Source organism: Sylvia atricapilla, chromosome 6 (assembly GCF_009819655.1).
Source record: "Sylvia atricapilla isolate bSylAtr1 chromosome 6, bSylAtr1.pri, whole genome shotgun sequence".
NCBI classification, from domain to species: domain Eukaryota; kingdom Metazoa; phylum Chordata; class Aves; order Passeriformes; family Sylviidae; genus Sylvia; species Sylvia atricapilla.
In genome coordinates, this window is record NC_089145.1 from 44224968 (window position 1) to 44242344 (window position 17377).

Sequence of the window (17377 nt, forward strand, 5' to 3'; positions counted from 1 at the left end):
GGTTCCTTTTTTGCGGGGGGCGGGTGCTCCACACCGGGGTGAGTTTCCCATCTGCGTGCCCGACCCGTGGCAAGGACGCGCTCTGCCGTGCTCAGCATCCCGCCACCTCGCCCCGAGGGGCCGCAGAGCTGGGGCTGGCAGGCAGTCTGTGCCAAGGCTGTGCTAAGGGGCTCCCCCGTGCCGGGGGCTCACTGCAGACAGGCTGTCAGGGGGCATCTGCAGCTCTGCATGTATTGGTGATGCTGGTGATGGAGGCAAAAAACACGTGCAGTGGCAGAAGTCACACTGATGGCAGCAGCCTGGGGAGCAGTGGTGGAGGAATGTGGATGTACAAAGGAGCACGGTCTTCCCCACTGCTGGGCACCCCCCCGGGAAGCAGCTCAAACTCGGGTGTGGAGGGATGCGAGGGAGGCCCAGACCTGCCTCCCTCCCTCAGCACATCCAGCAATGGGAGCTGTGGCTTCAGCCTGCAGAGGTGCAGCCCCTGGGGTCCCCTCTTTGCCAGGCTCGAAGGGGGGACATGCACCATGGCTGCTGGAACGGGTCTTTCCTTTAGTGCCTTTTCCCCGAGAATGGTGCTTCCAGCACAAGCACACAGGAGCACGAGGGAGCAGCGGGAACACCGAAAGGGAGATGGGTGTCAACCAGGGCAGACCCTTCCAGCATTTGTTTTGTGCGAGGTCCTGCAAAACAAGTGCCAGCATACATGGATGGCACAGGGTGCGTGGAGCATCCAGGGGAGACACAGCTGCAGGTGAAGAGGAAGCAGTGTGTAACCTCTGCTTCAGTCTCCTCTGCTGTCTGACATTGAGTTGTCAGGAAATAAAGAGCTCGGCCTCCATTTCAGGGCCATTCATGCTTGGCTGGTGGGGGTGCAAATGTCGGCTGCTGCTGATTTAAGGGAAGAGACCGCCTGTTTCTGTGGGCAGTGTGGAAGGAAATTCGATCAGGTCAGTGGGACAGTGGTGGCACAGCTGCAGTTCAGCTCTTCATGCACCCAGCAAGGTGGATGAGAAGGATCTGTGCCCATGCCCAGGAAACCCATCTGAGAGTGAAAGCAGCTCCTTCCAAAGGATATATATAAATATATGTAGACTCTCTACACAGGGAGTGTATCTACTGGAATTTTTCCAGTGCTGGGGTTATGGGTATGAATTCCAACCCAACAGCCACCCAAGAACCAGTTTGTAGGCTCTTTTTAGAAGCTGCTCTTGAACAGTGAGCTTTTATGCACTTTGTGCTTTTTACACACGCTTTCTGCAAGTGTGTATAAAACACAGCTATTGGTTTAATCCTATACATTCAGTGTATAGCTTCTCTGTATAGCTCAGTGTTCTGAGAATTAACCCCACATGGCAATGAACTGGCCAATTGTTTCTGACAGTTTTGTTCCCAGACTCCTGAGTTATTCTTGCCTGAGGACAGGACAGCTGCAAGGAGAGATTTATCCTGTGGAGACTAAAACTAACTCCCCAATAACATTGGGATTTGCAGGAAGTCTTTAAGTAGAACGTGTCCCTGGCACTAGCACCCCAGGGAGCTACTAGGGTGTGTGTGTACCCTATCAGGGAGGTATCCCATCAGGGCAGTACCCCTTTGTGCAGTGCAGGTGCTGGGTGGGACAGGGCAGGAGCCAGACATGGGGCTGGACCTGCTGTTCCACTGTTCTCCAGAAAAACTCCTGCTACTGATTCTGCCACCTGAATCTAAGGACACCAGAACCTTCCAGGGAAGTGGGTGGAGAGAGTGCAACTCCTCCCTCCAAGGGACTTTTCCCCTGCTTTCACTTCTACTCTCCATGAACAAATTCCTGCCTATGCGTTTGTCCAGGCTGCTTCACCAGAAGCTGCAAAAGGCAAGGTGGAGAGCAGAGACAGGCAGCAACTACTGTCAAGGAAAACAATGGTTTAAAGCTATTTTGAGCTTTGTGGAAACAATTTATTTTGGTTTGTGGCCCCGAGGCAGAGAAGAGCAAGCTTCTGTCTCCACCACAGGATCTGTTTAGTCTTGGGTGGCAGATATGCCTCAGTAGCAGACAGAGGCTGCACTCAGCCTGGCGGGCACTGTGGGACATTCTGTCTTCTCCTGACCCCTACGGTGACCTGTAGAGTGTTGTGGGGCTCAAGATGTGTCTGTGGCTGCTGGAGTAAACATTCAGAAGCAACTAACATCTGCCTGGTGCTCTCCAAGACAACCTTGGAGCTGTGTTTCAAACCCTTGAGGTCTCAAGTGGGGAATTCACTTTGCTCCATGGGCAAGTTGATCAGACCCCAGTTGGGAAAGCAGAGGATATGGGTGGGATATCCTCTGTGTGGGCTCCTGGAAGTTGCTGGTAGTTGGTAGCTGCTGGTAGTTGCTGAAGCCCACAGCAGTTTCTAAAATTAGGCTGTATGGCAAAGGCTGTCTTGATGATGAACAGGATGAGTGCCAGTCAGCCAATGTTATTCATGTGTAACTGATCTGTACACTACACAAACTGAATTTAATTTCATGATTAATTATGCCAAGAGACCACAAGTATTGGATAGGTGGCTTTGTTAAATGAATCTCATGGAAATAATTACAGGCTCCAAGAGAAGGGGGTTGCATTTTCCAGATAAGACTCGTGTGGGAAGGACACTCATCCTGCATGCCAGACCCAGATGAAAACTCATGGCTAAGATGCTTTGGTGAGAAGTGCCCGTGCTGAGGCCAAGGATGGCACCCCATGCACATGCCACCTCCAGGATCTTGGGAAAAGAATCTGTGCAAGCCCTCATGTGCTAGCACTATTGCATAAGAGGTGCCCCTGCCTTGAGCCTCAGCCAAAATCTGACTTATTATGGCCAAAGACACCCAGGCTGGACATGCAATTTCCAGAGCTGGATGCCTGCAGAAGCACTTACACACAGGTGTTTCCATTTTCCACATCTGCCTGTAGAACTGTGTGCAAACGATGCAGCTTTCACCTCACTTCTTCATGGCATGTATCCTGCAGTTTCCACATGCCTTGACAAGTCAGTGCATCAGCTGAGCAGAGGCAACTGCCCATCTACACAGCATCTATACAGTATGCATCTCCTACCGTAAACCTTTTTTGCCATAGATTAAAATGAACCAATTTCTTTTGCCTCTGTTGCAGGGAAATGTCAGGAGCAGGGACAGCTGGCTCAGCTGAAGTGGTCAGATGAATGTGCATGATGTGAAGACATTATTAACATTTTGAATTTAATGTTGTAAATTTGACCTTTCCTCTCCCACCTCTCCCCCCTTTGTGGATCTCTGTCCCTCCTGCACACACCTCTTGTTGTGAACTGTCAGATGTCATACCCTGTTGTTCATTGTGCTTGTCACCACGTGAATGCTCTGAGACAATTAATCACCCCAGTCCTGCCTGATTGAAAATTCTCACTCCTTCAATTTTCTCGATGCATTTGACTGAGTAATGTCCTTTCAGAGACAGGGGAAAGAAGAGTTTCCAACTCATTTGCAGATATTTGATTATTTTAAAAGCTGTTTTTGTGAAGCACCTCATAATACATAAGGTTCCATGGCTCATATCCTGAAGGAAAACCCAGGCAGCACAGCTCTTCAATCCAAACAGGCATAAACAAGCTGGCCAATGGCAGGCTCAGCTCTCATACAAATCAGGCAGCAGCTAAAGGGATCAATTCTCACCTTATACAAGGACGTTTGGGTCAGAGAATCTGGTCATGCTGGGGTTCTGTTTGAAGCAGGGAAGGCGACGTGTATTAACTTGCACAGAGCATGGGAATCAAAGAGGCTTCAGGTGCCAGGGCTCTTTGGGCTTTAGGCTGGAGAAAAAATAAAGAATCACACAAAGCATTCTGATATTAAACAGCAAAAACTTACTGGAAGGAGAAGAGTTACTTTTTATTAAAACACCTGCTGTTCCTTGGCTGCAGAGCTCCTGCTTACATATGCTTTTCCCATCCTCCCTTATCTGCTTTCCCCCTCCTCAAGCTTTATTCCCTGATACGCTTTCGAGGCCACACATCTTCATTCCTTGCTGCTGTGCAGGGAACGTGGCCCTGCCTGCCCCAATGTGGGTGTGCAACACTGCAGGGGTTGTTGGTGGGATAAGATCTGCAAAGATTGCTATAACAGGAGGCCTCCCACTTTAATACCACATGTCCATTTAAATTTTTATGTTAAATGTTAGCTATCATAATGAGCTACTATGTATTACAGTATTGGCTTAATTTCCTTCTCTGAATTTGGTGTTGGAGCAAGGTTTTGTCTGTCTGAATCACTGCGTCATCATCAGACATGGTCTATAGGCACTGGACTGTCCTCCTACAGCCCATCTCCTCACCTGGAGGCTGTGGCTGGGGGTATGGTTGCCATGGCGGTGGCAAGACAATTAAAATTTATAATCAGCTAAAGGTACTGACTGTTTCCAGGATACTATATATCCTAATCAATCTCAGCTCCAACAGACCTTGAAGCAAAGCCAGATCCAGTGACAGCAGTTGGTGGCATTTAATTTTTTTCTTTCTCCTCCAGCCCCCTAGGGTTTGCTTTCCTGCATGGGCTTGTAGCTGCAGTTCAAGGTGAAGAAAAACCTCCATCCTCTCTGGCTGTGGTTATCTTTTGTTCTGCATCCTTTGATTTGGGCCATGCAGCACACAAAATGTGTGAAGCTACCACACACTTTCTTGACCTCCTGACCTGCCAGAAGCTGAACTGGCTCCTTTGCAGTGCCTGATGTGGGTGCTGCGCTTGTGATGAGCGCAGGGAATAAGGAATCTCTTTGTGGAAGGCTCCTCCTAACAGGCTGTGCTTCTCCCCTTGCCAGGCCATTCCCCGTGGGTGGTGGGGGCTGGAAGCAATATGTTGGAAGTCACACTGTATCCCAACAGCTTGGGATTCAGAGCTGTCAAGCAGTGGCTCATTGTTAGTACAACTTCTTCCAGAACGCCAGAAAAAGAAAAGGAGACTTGAAACTTTTTATGATCTGCTGACACATGAGTTTGGTAGGAAACGGACTGTGAATCTGGAGAAGTTGCAGAGGGGTTTGGAAATTTGCTGCTGCTGCTGCTCATTACAGGGTTGTTTTTTCCTACAGGTAGCAATGTGAGCCAGAGGCCTCCTCCAATTTACATCTGGTTGTTCCAGCTGGCTTACATGGATCTACTTTGTGGTTGTAGGTGCTGCCCTGTGCTTGGTCAGCACTTCACAGGAGCATGTAGTATTTTTGTGAGGGCTTTTTGTCTTTTCACCATGATTCGAGAGCAATTGGATTCCCATTTTAGAGAGTTTTCTGACCTGCATGAGTCCTGAGGTGACTTTATAGTCCCAGGTAGGATGCTGGGCCAGCTGTGTCCTGCAAGTCTGGATGAGTTTGCAATGTGAGACTACAGAGTGGCACAAAATGCCATTCCTGACTGCTGCTAAGAAAACTTAGCTCAGGGCTGCCTATGTGTGGCATTGGGCACTTCCCCAGTGTAGGGGCTATGGTGGGTTTCAATTTCAGGGCTATTCTGCATTTTGTGGTGACACTGTCTAGCTCAGTGTTCTTAGTTTTTCTTGTATCCTCACATACAGGCCAAATGCTTAAAGCCTCAACAACTGTCAGCATTAAAATAAAACTGACTTGAATGTAACTTAAATTTATGGCCCTGCTTAAGCCTCCTAGAGTTGTGAACCCTGTTTTGGAAGCTGTGATGTCTTTGCAATCAATCAATCAATCAATCAATCAATCCATCCCATGCCATCAATGATTGTAATGTATTTGCTTTAGACAATCAGACTCTGCCCAAATCTCCTGAATTTCTTAGCATGCCCATAGATTTGCTAGCTCTTCACTCTGCTGGGATTTACCTGATCCCTCCAGCTGCAAGAGTCTGCCAACAGCCTCCACTTCACAGAAGGGGCCCTTTACCCAGGGCTACGCTCCTGGCATCGGCTGAAACAACACATTTGGAAGCATTAGCCTGCTCCATTAGTCTCCAGGTTAGAGGGTCTGTGAAAGTCCGCAGGGTATACCAGAAAACTTGTCTGGAGACTCTTTCTCCCTTAAGGAGCTTGTTACCTTCAACACTTACTCAGTGACCAAAGACAACAGCTTGAAGAACCCCTAATTTCCAAAGATAATCAATGTAGCTATGTAAATGAAAAGTTGCAGGTTTCCTTAAAGGGCCGTATTTTTTTCCATGACTCTCCCTTGACACCATTAGGTCTTTCTGGGAGCTCATTTTAGATGATTTTGTTTCAAAATATGTTTAGAAGCTTAGGTTCTAACGAAGGATAATAATTATCCAACTAACAATGAACTTAACCAACCACCCGAGGAGTTGGAATGATTTACAGCTTTCAAAGAAGCTGATGCTAGCTTGCCTTTTGTCTTTCTACTTAATGCCTCTCTAATATTCTTCTCTGGACACAATGCCTTTATGAACTGTTTTTTCTCCATCTTTTTTTTTTTCTTCAATAGAATGCCAAGTCCCTCCACCACCTAATTCTCTGCATACAAAAGAAGATTTAATATCCTCTAAATGACTATAAAGAACAAACCTACCAGATGGCAGACTTCAGTGCGCCAGGGGGATGCAGGCTGCTTCTCTTGGAGAAGCATTTCAATGTGGTTTTGAAAGAGAGTCATTAGATGTATTCATATTTTCCTTAGTAGGGTGCTGTGATGTTACTCAGGAAAGGTGCAAGAAGAGGGAAAGGCATTTTGTGATCCAACAGAGGAAACAAATGGAGATGTACGAGATGCCTATTTGCTAATTTCTTGAATCTCTCTGGGAAACATGTTGACTGTGACCTTGAGCATCTCTGCAGAACTTCTTGAGATCTTGAGTCTTGATGCTATGTATGATTTTACAAACTCAAAGGAAGATTTAAGAAAGTTACTAGCATTCAAAGACTTCTCCAGATTTAAAACAAGGATGTTGCAGACATATAATCAATGCTTCTCAGGAAGAAACTGTTCTGCTTCATTCTCTTTCCATTTTTCCTGTGTCAGAGGCTGACAAGATTAGTTGATTAAAAGGACTTCTTTAAGAACAAATGTTTGCATCTCACTTATTTTCCAAGTATTTGGCTGAATAATTCATCTGACACATAGCTAAATCATTTATCTTTGTAGATTATCTGAGAAGAGATCACAATATTTAAGTATAGACCTATTGCTTAGACTTATTTGCTAAATAATTTATTGGAATAATCTGTGCTTTGTGTCTCATTTGTGGCCAGTTCTTTGGGATATATTGGTATTCTGATGATGTGATGTGTTTCTGTTCCCAAGTGGGTGAGTGTAACTTTCTGGAATTATTTTGTGATGTAAATGGCTGTTGTTATGAGTCTGAAATGTGTTTTCATGCTAAATTCACACTTGGTGAGTATTCCTTCCAGAAAATGTGTTCCCAAGGATAACTGTGGAAAGCAAACACAAAAAAAGGAAGGAACACAGTCAAAGCAAATCCATAAAAAGATTCAGATGCACAGAAATGTGTTTGCAGGACATACTTATCTGTGCTGTGAAGCAATGTGATAAAGGAGACCTCAGATTTACAAGGCAGAGATGGTTATATGCCAACCAGCTACATATCCTGTATGGATAACTTGAATGATGATCTGCAGCCAGACCTGCTACCAAACAAATATGACCCACAGTCACTTGTGTTCTCCTTGGGATGTAGGTTACACAGCAAAGTACCAAGCAAAGCAAAGTGTACCATTACATATCAAATGAAAGAGAAAAGATAAAAAGGGCATATTAATGAGGAGGCAACAATCTTGGTATTAAGGGTGAAGAAAATAGGGTATTTTATGTGTCTCCAAACTGACACAGTAGCCTGTGGTAATGGCCACTACCTGATACCTTGAAAGCAAGAGAAAAATTTCCATCATGATTTAGTGATCAGCTTTCACGCTGAATTTGGAGATCTGATCTCCTTATCTTTGCAAGTGCTACTGAGAGACCTGCTTGGTAACAGGAAAAGAATTCACCCTAACAACAGCCCATTCATCTTGGTGCTGTGTCAGGCAAATCCAAGCCTTTATCTAGAATATTAATTCTCTACAGACCTTTGCTTTAAATCGTGTTTGCTGTGCAGCAGAATGTATTTTAACATAGCCAAAGAGAGGGCTTATGTTCACAGAAATTCAGTTGAACTATGTTTCTCCCCACCATGAAAAAGTAGATTCAAATAATATACCTGTCAAAAGATAGTCATATAGCTCCATGGGGAAAAATAACTATTCTGGATTTAGTCCCAGCTACCAATTGGGAAGACAGCTTGCAGTTTTCTCCTCCTCTGGTACTCACATATATCTCTAGATTTTTAAGGATGTCTTTGGGCCATCTATAGAAAAGACATTAACTTTTTTAGAGCTTTGGCCATGTCTATACAGGGATGGTATTTTTCAGTACATAAACATGTACATTGTACACTCTACATCAAACTCCCTGGTGCACCCTGCTTATTTATCAGAGTCTAATGTGCTTCTCTTGACAACCCTTGTGCATATGCTATTTTCTCAGTACTTGGGAGATATCCTGAGGTTCAATGGTCCCTTCCTCTATTCTGTACTCTACAAATTTACTGGCAGTAATTTGTGGGATGCCTTTCCAAAACTACAGGAATACTGGTCTGGAGGCGTGAGCGTATTAAACCACTGAACTCCCGTGATTCACATCCTTTCCTGACACCCATTAATGTTCCTGGCACCACTTTCAAATTACTATTTGGCAGATGGAGGACATGCTGCTAAGTGCTATGATTATGAGATTCATTAATATGGACAGAATTATGCACATGCATTTGTAGTTGGGCAGGCAGAAGAATTTACATCTGAGGTTTCCAAAGACACTGGATACTGAGGCGAAACACTGCAGGAAATTATACTGGAAGAAGATGAGATAAAAATTTGTGGAGAAGTTACATGAAGCAGTCTTATTTGACAAAATTATTGTTTTGGGGCTCACCTAGGCAGCAACAACTGGTGAGAACAGGTAGTGGTTCAGAACTGGATGGTCACTGCCAGTGGCAAAGCTTTTGGATGACAAAGACCAATTGGATCTGTGAGCAGAGCCCAGAGTTACAAGAGAGGAGCATGAATGTGTCCATTCAAGTGGGCAACCCTGCCACCATTACCTCTGGCATCTTACTGCTGATCAGGAGCTCACCAGCCAGGCTTGGGGGATCAGCTACAGCAAATGTCACAGGGATTTGAACTGGGGAGATTTCTGCTCTATCATGTCAAAAGCCTGGAAATGTGCAAGAGTTGGAGCTGGCTTTAAGGGTTGTAAATGACAGACACACATACCAGGTCTTTTCCAGCAGGACCAGGTATTTTCCATGGGTTTTCAGAGACTGACTGATCACCATAAAATATTCACTGAGAGTTACGGGAAGTGGAAAGATCTGTGATGCTGTGTTGTTGCAAAAAAGGTCTGGGTGCTGAAATAGAGGGGACTATTTGCTTTTAAGAGATGTGAACATTATAGGCCCTCTTCTTGTTCTGGGCATCTGGATTCAGTGTATGCTCCATTTCCCTGGCCAAGGAGTCTCTTCGTTGGTGGTTTCAGCATGAAGGAAGAATTATTTAGCTTTGTGCAGAGTGGTTGCAGATGATCACTGGCATGTACTTCAGGAAGATGGATAGGAGGGAGGTGGTACTTCATGAGAAGGGTGGGTGTTTCTCATCATGATGCGCTTCATGTGATAAGTGCCTGCCGTTTTTTCGCACATCCATAAGAAGATTTCCTGAAGGAAATGTTGGAGGAGGAATGTGAGTGGGAGCAGAAGGAAGAAATTTAATGTTTTAGGCAGATGGGGAAAGCAAAATGACCAAAATAATCATGACCACAACATACTGGCTGTTTGGTGTACTGAGGACAGAGAGTGATTTTTGGCCTATGAATGCATTGTAACCAGGGAAATGTCTTGCTCTTTTGGAGTATTGATAGTGTGTGGGCATGATCTGTCATTTAGGGGTTGAGCTGGATCTATGTGACCTTTTCCAGTCAAATGCACCAAAATGAATTTGAGTGATGAAAGTAATACATGATGTGTTGAATAAAACTTGAAAGAGTGCAGAGAAGAAGCACACAAACAGAACAGCTGTGAGTGAGATGCCTGCTTGGACTCAGGACCACAGAAAGGTGCCAATGTGGGGCTTGCAGTAATGAGAGCCCAAGGGTAATGTGTGCCCTGGAGTTCCATGGGATTCTCCATGCCAAATCCTGTCTCCCCAGATGTTTGACTCTTCACTGCCTGTCTTTCCAGGGTACCTCATTCCCATTCTTTGGCAGCACCTCAGGAAGTGCCATCTCCCTGCTGTCTCTGTAGCCCCTCTGCTGGGATACATTCTGCTGGGACGCCCTGGCACAGATTCTTGCACATTTTTTTTTTCCCATTCAGGTAGGTACCTGTCAGCCTCCCTGTACAAGATAATGCTTCTTTTTACACAGGTTGTGTGCTACAAGTGCTAAGGGACATGACAAAACATCTAAGTGCTTATTGTCCATTCCCAGTTTCCGTGGCAACCATGATAAAACGTTTCCCACGTTTCAGGAATGCCATTCACCTACTTTCTTCCCACTGCTGAGTTCCCTTCAGGAGGGGGCAATGTACCCTCTGCTTCCTCAAGGACAGACCGCTGTGGCAAAGTGCTGCCCATGCTTCCAGGACAGATGTTACAGGGCATGGAGCATCCCTGGGTAGCTGGTACATCGCCTTGCCCTGAACTCCCAAAACCCAAGCAGGTCTTGTCTGAAGATGCTATGGTCACTCCAGGACCACAGCAGGAGCCAGCTTAGCTCTCCTTGTGCCTGCAGGTATGGAAAGGAGGAGCCTTTGCCTTGCAGGGGTGTGCTCTGCCATCTGGGCTTTGATTTCCCCTGCACAGGACCTACAGAGCAGCACAAGTGCACTGCAAATTACCTGAGTTTCCCAGAGGTCTTCCTAAGCACCCTAAAACCTGCCTGCACCTTGTTCAGCCTTGGGAGCTCGGTTGCAGGTGCTCAGTGCTGACAACTCATCTCCTTAATCAGCTGAGTGAAATAATGAGTTGGAGAACCTTTCCTAGTTTTCCTAGAGTTTTTCTGCCTGGGATGTATTACTATTCTACACATACTGGGTTTGCAGTGTGCTTAACTATTTAATCAATGTGTTGTTGGTCACTGAACCCTGCACTGTGTGAGCTGCTGCAGGTGTGCTGAGCTGAGCAAACTGCTGGCAACATGGGAATGGGATGTGAATTTGTTCAGCACACTGATAGTGTCAAGGAAATTAACCTGCAGAAATACAGTCCAGCCCCTCATAAGCTGAATAAAGAGTGGGACCATTGCCTGCCTGCCTGCCAGAGTGGTCTTGCCTTCCTGCAGCACTGCACTGGCTCCAGGAGAGCCATCCCTTCCCTGTGGCTCTCCTTGTCCTGGTGGGGCTTCTCCAGGTGAACACTGAATGTGCAGCTCTGGAGTGGCAGCCTCATCAGGCCCCTGCAGGGTCCACAGGGCTGCTGTGCAGTGCTGCTAAACCAACATGCTGCTCTCAAGCCCTGGGCAATGACAGCACCAGAAAGCTGGCACCAAGTCAAGGTGTCGCTGGGGCTGTGGTGTGCTCACAAGGTACCAGGGAGGTCAGTCTTGATAAGGAGCAATCACTTGGTTAATGTTTGGAAGTGTAGCATAGATGGCAATGTTAGTACCAGAGCTGGCTGAAGATAAGGAATTCTGGTTCACCAAAAGAAACATTTTCTTTCCTTCCCTCTCTCTCTGAGTTTCAGGAAATTGGGGCAACCTCAAGGCTTCTTAGCCCAGAAAAAGACTTTCCAAATACGTCCTTCTGATTCCCCAGTTTACAGTACCCCCATCTCAAGGATGTTTGTGATCCAGCGGAAGGCACCCCAGAGCCTCCACTGAACCTAACTCATTTTATATGAGACATTCAAGTCCTGAAGAAGGCAGTTGTTGACCTGAAACTTTGCAGGAAAGTTTCCAGCCAACCACAGTTTGAAATGAGCCTTCAGGAGCCCTAGACACCAAATAGCTTCACTGGGAAGTCAACCAGCACCTGTTCAGGGAGGTTTCTTATGGGCCCTTTGCCATGAGCAAACAAAAGGCCATCATTTATGCTCTTTAATCTTCCTCCCTGTCCCAGTGCCCTGGCATGGCATGGAGAGCAGTATGCACTGAGGACTGTTCCCAAATACAAGGCAGGGAGGAGAAGGCTGCACCAGTTTCAGCACTGTCCTTCCCACACAGTGCCATACTTGTTCCATAGCCCGATTTTCACAGAAATATCACTCTCTCAGACACTTAGAAGTGGAGGGGGAAAAAACTAAATAAAAAAAATAATTCTAAGAATACTGTATTAAGGCCATAAGGACAGCATAGGGGGTCAGATGAGACCCAGAATCAGATGTACTATCGACTGAAAATGGCTAATCTGTGTCACTTGGCTTCAGAGGCAGAGAATGGTCCCTGTTTTGATTTCATTTTTTATTTCAGACCTAGATCAGCCAGCAAATTTGGTATGGAAGTGAGCAGCATGAGAACATCAGGCACTTTTTATGCAAACTAATTTAGTCCCTCTGGTGTAACATCTCCTTTAAAAAGGTTTTGTGGAAGCAATAGGAGGTACAGATGTGTTGTTTTGCTTGCATAACAGGCTCATAAGGGTGCTCAGGATGAAAAATGCTGCATTAGAGGTTCTTCAAATTGCCAAGATGACCAAAATCCTGAGACCTGCACAGCTCTCCTGTATATATTGATGGTCATTGCAGTGGTGGTATTATAGACAGTCCATAATTTGCCTACTTCCTCACTGTGGGACACTTACTACATGGATTTATGCCCTAGATATTCAGTATACAGAGTTGGGAGTGTGTGTGATCCAAGGTTGGAGGATATTAACTAACATTAATTTGGATTTTCACTCTTCTAGTTTACGAGTAGTTCTTTGGAAATGAGCCTGAGATCCTTAGGTTTATTGAAGGAAAGGTATTAGAAAAAGGATTTCAAGAAAAAAGCTAAAGAAGGGGTTGGTTACACAACTAATTCTACATCATAGACCACATCATGAGCATCTAATCTGTCTCCTAGCCATTCCTATTACATCTAAATAGACCTGTTGTAATGAAGCATTGAGAGGTGAAAGAGGGTGTTAATGTACTACTCTGTCACTGCTGAAGGTATCATTTACAATTTGATGGAGGTCACATAGGAAAAGAAGTGTGGTTGTCTCAGTTGATTCTTCAGGGCATGTCCAGTGCTGAATTTTCCTGGAATCTGCAGGTTTTGCATTTGTTAAAAATCTGCATAAATTATATTGACAGAGGAGATTGTAATGAACCTGTGATGCAGGCAAAACAACACATTTGTACCTCTTGCTTTTATTTAACACTGTTTTTACCCAGGGTTTACCTTTCTGGTGTGATCTGTTTTCCTCCTCTCAGATAAAGCAAAGTAATAGCTACCTAGGGCCAGTGAAATAAATATATGAATGGAGATGAGTTGGAAAGGGCAGCCCTACAGATATGCCGGACTGGGCCAACCAGCAAAGTAAGCAGATTAGGCTATACAAATATTTAAAGAGCTGTAATTACGACTAGCATGGCCTCACTCCCAATTATTATACATGCACATGGCAGAAAAGCAACTAAGCATACTCTTTCTCCACTTGTTTTTTTCTTATGTTTTTGACAGAGTGTTTTTCACTCCCTAAGGTGTTCCTGGCTGGCACAGCCTCCCTGGGAGGGGACAGGAGATTTGTCATGGTTTTCTGTGAGATCAGGAAAAAAATCCCAGAAAGCTTTCATAAAAAAGCAAGGGTGAGATGTTTTCTCTCACCCACGCATCATCCTGTGCTGCTGGGATCTGGGGCAAGGAAGCAGAGGTTCCCCTGCATGGTGAAAGCAGCACTTGAGGAGCCCTTGCTGAAGGCACCATATATCCCAGTGGCACAGTCACACAAACACCCTCCTCCTGTTGGGATGACTGCAGATCATCCTTGGCTTCAAGACCATATATTAGTGGCTCCACAGCTCAGCTGTCCTTGAGGCATGCAATCTCATAAGTTAAACCACTCCAGTTAATACAAAGCACAATATCCTCTTGCTTAGCAACACACGTTTCCATGAATACCTCACACCATGAGGCTCACTGTTGCCTCAGTGCTCTTTAATGGAGCCTAATGCAAGATGTCCTCCTAGGATGGAGGTAACAGTGACTCCAGGGCCAGTGGGACAGCCCATGGGCCATCCTGGGTCTTATGCTCCTTGTAGTGCAGCTGGAGCTCACCACCTTGGTGCCCTGTCCTGGGTTGTAGTTTAGGATGCATTCTATCACCATCTTCAGTTAATGGCCCATCAATGCCTTTTGCATGACTCAGAGTTACTCCCCCGGAGGGAGTTATCTCTCTCTTTAATGGGCCATTAAGGCCCTTCTTCCATGACTCATCATCCCATTGTGAGATGCTCCGCCCATGGGGAAGAGCCAAGCATTCTCACCTGGATATAAGCTGGGATTTGGGACAGTAGAAGCAGCCCTCACCCACTGGATTCCCAGAGGACCGGAGCTACCAGACCTTTCTACAAGATTTCTGTTTCAGGAAGACCACCTTGTCTGGACTGTTTCCATCACCCTGATCAGGTTGTATTCTGACTCTGTCAGTGGTTTTTCTTTTTGTATTTATTTCATTTTATTTTATTCTATTTTATTTTCCTTTTCTTCTCATTAAATTTTATTTCTGACTTAGAGCCTCTTACTTGGTTTGTTTTCAAAACCACAACATGCCCGCACCTCTAGGCAGGGAGAGTGCAGCAGACCAGTCACTGAAGGAGAGTTGTCTTCTCCTCCAGGAGAGCACTGAGCTGTCTTCACCAGTAGAAGAGGATGAGGATCAGAGGTTTTTTCCAGATTGCCCATAAACAGACCCTGATGTTGGAACACACCCATAAATTGTCTGCAGCATCCCATGCAGGGCTGCTCTTGGTGGGGACCAGCCTCTGCAGGGCTGGTGGTGTGGGTCAGGGCTCAAGGCATACACACACCACATTTTTCGACCTCCAGCTTTTCCAGACATAACATTTTAATTATCTGTTTGTGCCCCTTCCCACAATGTGCACGTCTCAATTTGGATGACATTTCCATTAAGACTTACTGGTCATCTGACCCAAGGAAAAGACAGAAAGAAGGAGGTGGAGTGGAAGGGAACATGTTCCCAGAGAGTCAAGAAGCTGGTGAGCACACCTGGGCTGCACTGGCCAGCAGCCTGCACCCAGATACACTTCTCTGGAAGAGGCCACAGAACAAAAAAATTCACAGATAAGCACAGGGAAGGAAAAAAAAAAAAAAAAAGAAGAAAAGAAAAAGAAAGAAAAAGGAAAACAAGAACGGAAAAAAGGTTGCTTGCTGCCCTACTCTTCCCTGTGGCTAAATTAATTGGGTCTTACTCCTGCCGTCTGTATGCCGGCAGTACTCCCACAGCACTGACTTTAATAGGAGTGCAGATTGCAGGATCAGGCCCACGGTGTCTTGGAAAAGATGAATAATAATCACTACGTGGAGAAATACTGCAGTTTGCAACTCAAAGAACACTTTAAATCTGCTTAGCAATTTGTAACGCCCACAGTAGCACACTGTGTAAAGCTGCAGTTATGAGACAAATCACTTTTCCATTAAGCACGGCTCCAGGACGTGCCTTATGGCAACACACAGGGAGCACGGAGAGATGGAGGGGAGGGGAACGCTGTGCATGAGGTGGTGCAAGAAGCCAAGAGGTTTGCTTTTTCCAGCAGCAGCTGTGTTATCCCTTGACGGTTATTTTCTGGGCTCATAGCAATTAATCTCCATACAGCCTGCCTCCAATGTCCATCCTTCTGCAGACCATTGTGCCGCCTCTCACATCTAACCATCTCTCAGTGCTGATGACTTTCCTTCAACAGCGAGCCTGGAAACAGCAAATTACATGAATTTTTTCAAATTACAGTATTTTTCTCAAGTCCAGATCTCAGTGTTGTTTGATGAAGTCTGACCTGGCCACCCAATGTTCTGCCAGCAGTTATTTGACCTCACCTCTGCCTGAAACATCGTTCTGCCAAGACAAAACACAACAGTGGAGCTATGAAAGCTCATTTTAAGGGCCTTCCTCTTTCTTACTTAAGCCTTTGAAATCCTGCTGATCTTCTGGAAGCAGAGAACATCTCCAGATGCAATGTGTCCTCATTTGACTTGGGGCTGTTTCATGCTAGCAGGAGGCACTGAGCTGCTTGGGGTGGGAGTAAGTGGCAGGTCCCAGACTTGGCCACCACAAACTGGTTTAACTGGTGGATTTCACCCACCCTTGCCAGCTCTGACCCTTTTGTCCCCAAACTCCCCCACAATGTCCAGTTATAATTCCATGAGTAGCAGATGATGACAAAAAGCAGCAGCAGAGGGAGCACCTGAACCAAAACCATCAGTGGCAGGAGGCCACTTGCAACAAATTCTTCACCGAAGGCTTGGGCAGGGCTGGCTCTGAAGTGCCACGAGAGCAGAGCAGCCTGCTAAGCACAGGTCTCTACTGAGAAAAAAATACCTTGAACACACTGGAAATAAAAGTGTGGTTTGAAATGTAGAGAGAAGGAGGACAGTGAGCTATCTTGAAGCATCTACACGAAAGTACAATGACATTTAAGCCTGTCAAGGCCAGTGAGGAGATCCAGGCAGACTGGGGAATTAGACAAAACAGCCAGGGTCTCAGTGCAAGCTATTATCTCATTCTTAGAGAAGGTGTTTGGAGACCTTGAATGAGAAAAAAGGGTAGCAAGATAAACAGAGCAGGCAGCTGAATCCCTCAAGATTTTAAAACAATGATCAAAGGAAAATGCAAATGAAGAACCTGCCCCCAGAAAGTCAGAAGAAAAAGATTCATGACTCAGTGGTGGGAATCAGGTAATAGAAGAGGTATTTCAGGTCCTCTAGGGAATCCAGCCTGTCCCACACCAGAAAAACATGTTTGTGCTGTAGGGAGAACACAGGAAAGGCTTAACAGATAGGCCAAGTTTCCTTCTGCCTAGGTTATGGGATTTGCTGCAGGTCCCAAGTGGTGGATCTAGGACGGCATGGAAGATAAGTGAAAAATAAGATATTATACGTAAAGGAAAAGGTATTCTAGGCAAGGATGGTTAAATGAAACAGAAGTCAAACTTCCCCAGTTTTCTCTCAGACTGGGGTCTGTGCTGCCATTGTGAATGTGAGGGCTTCTACCAGCCAGTGGGCAATGCATCTCCACTTCCAACGGAGCAAAAGAACCTCTCTACTTCTTGCATGCAGTCAGATATTTTTATTTTACATCCCAGGTCAAAACAAGTTTTACTGCTAGGCTTAGGTAGTGGTGGGGAGAAGCAAGAACATTTCATACACTCAAGGTCTCCTTGCAGA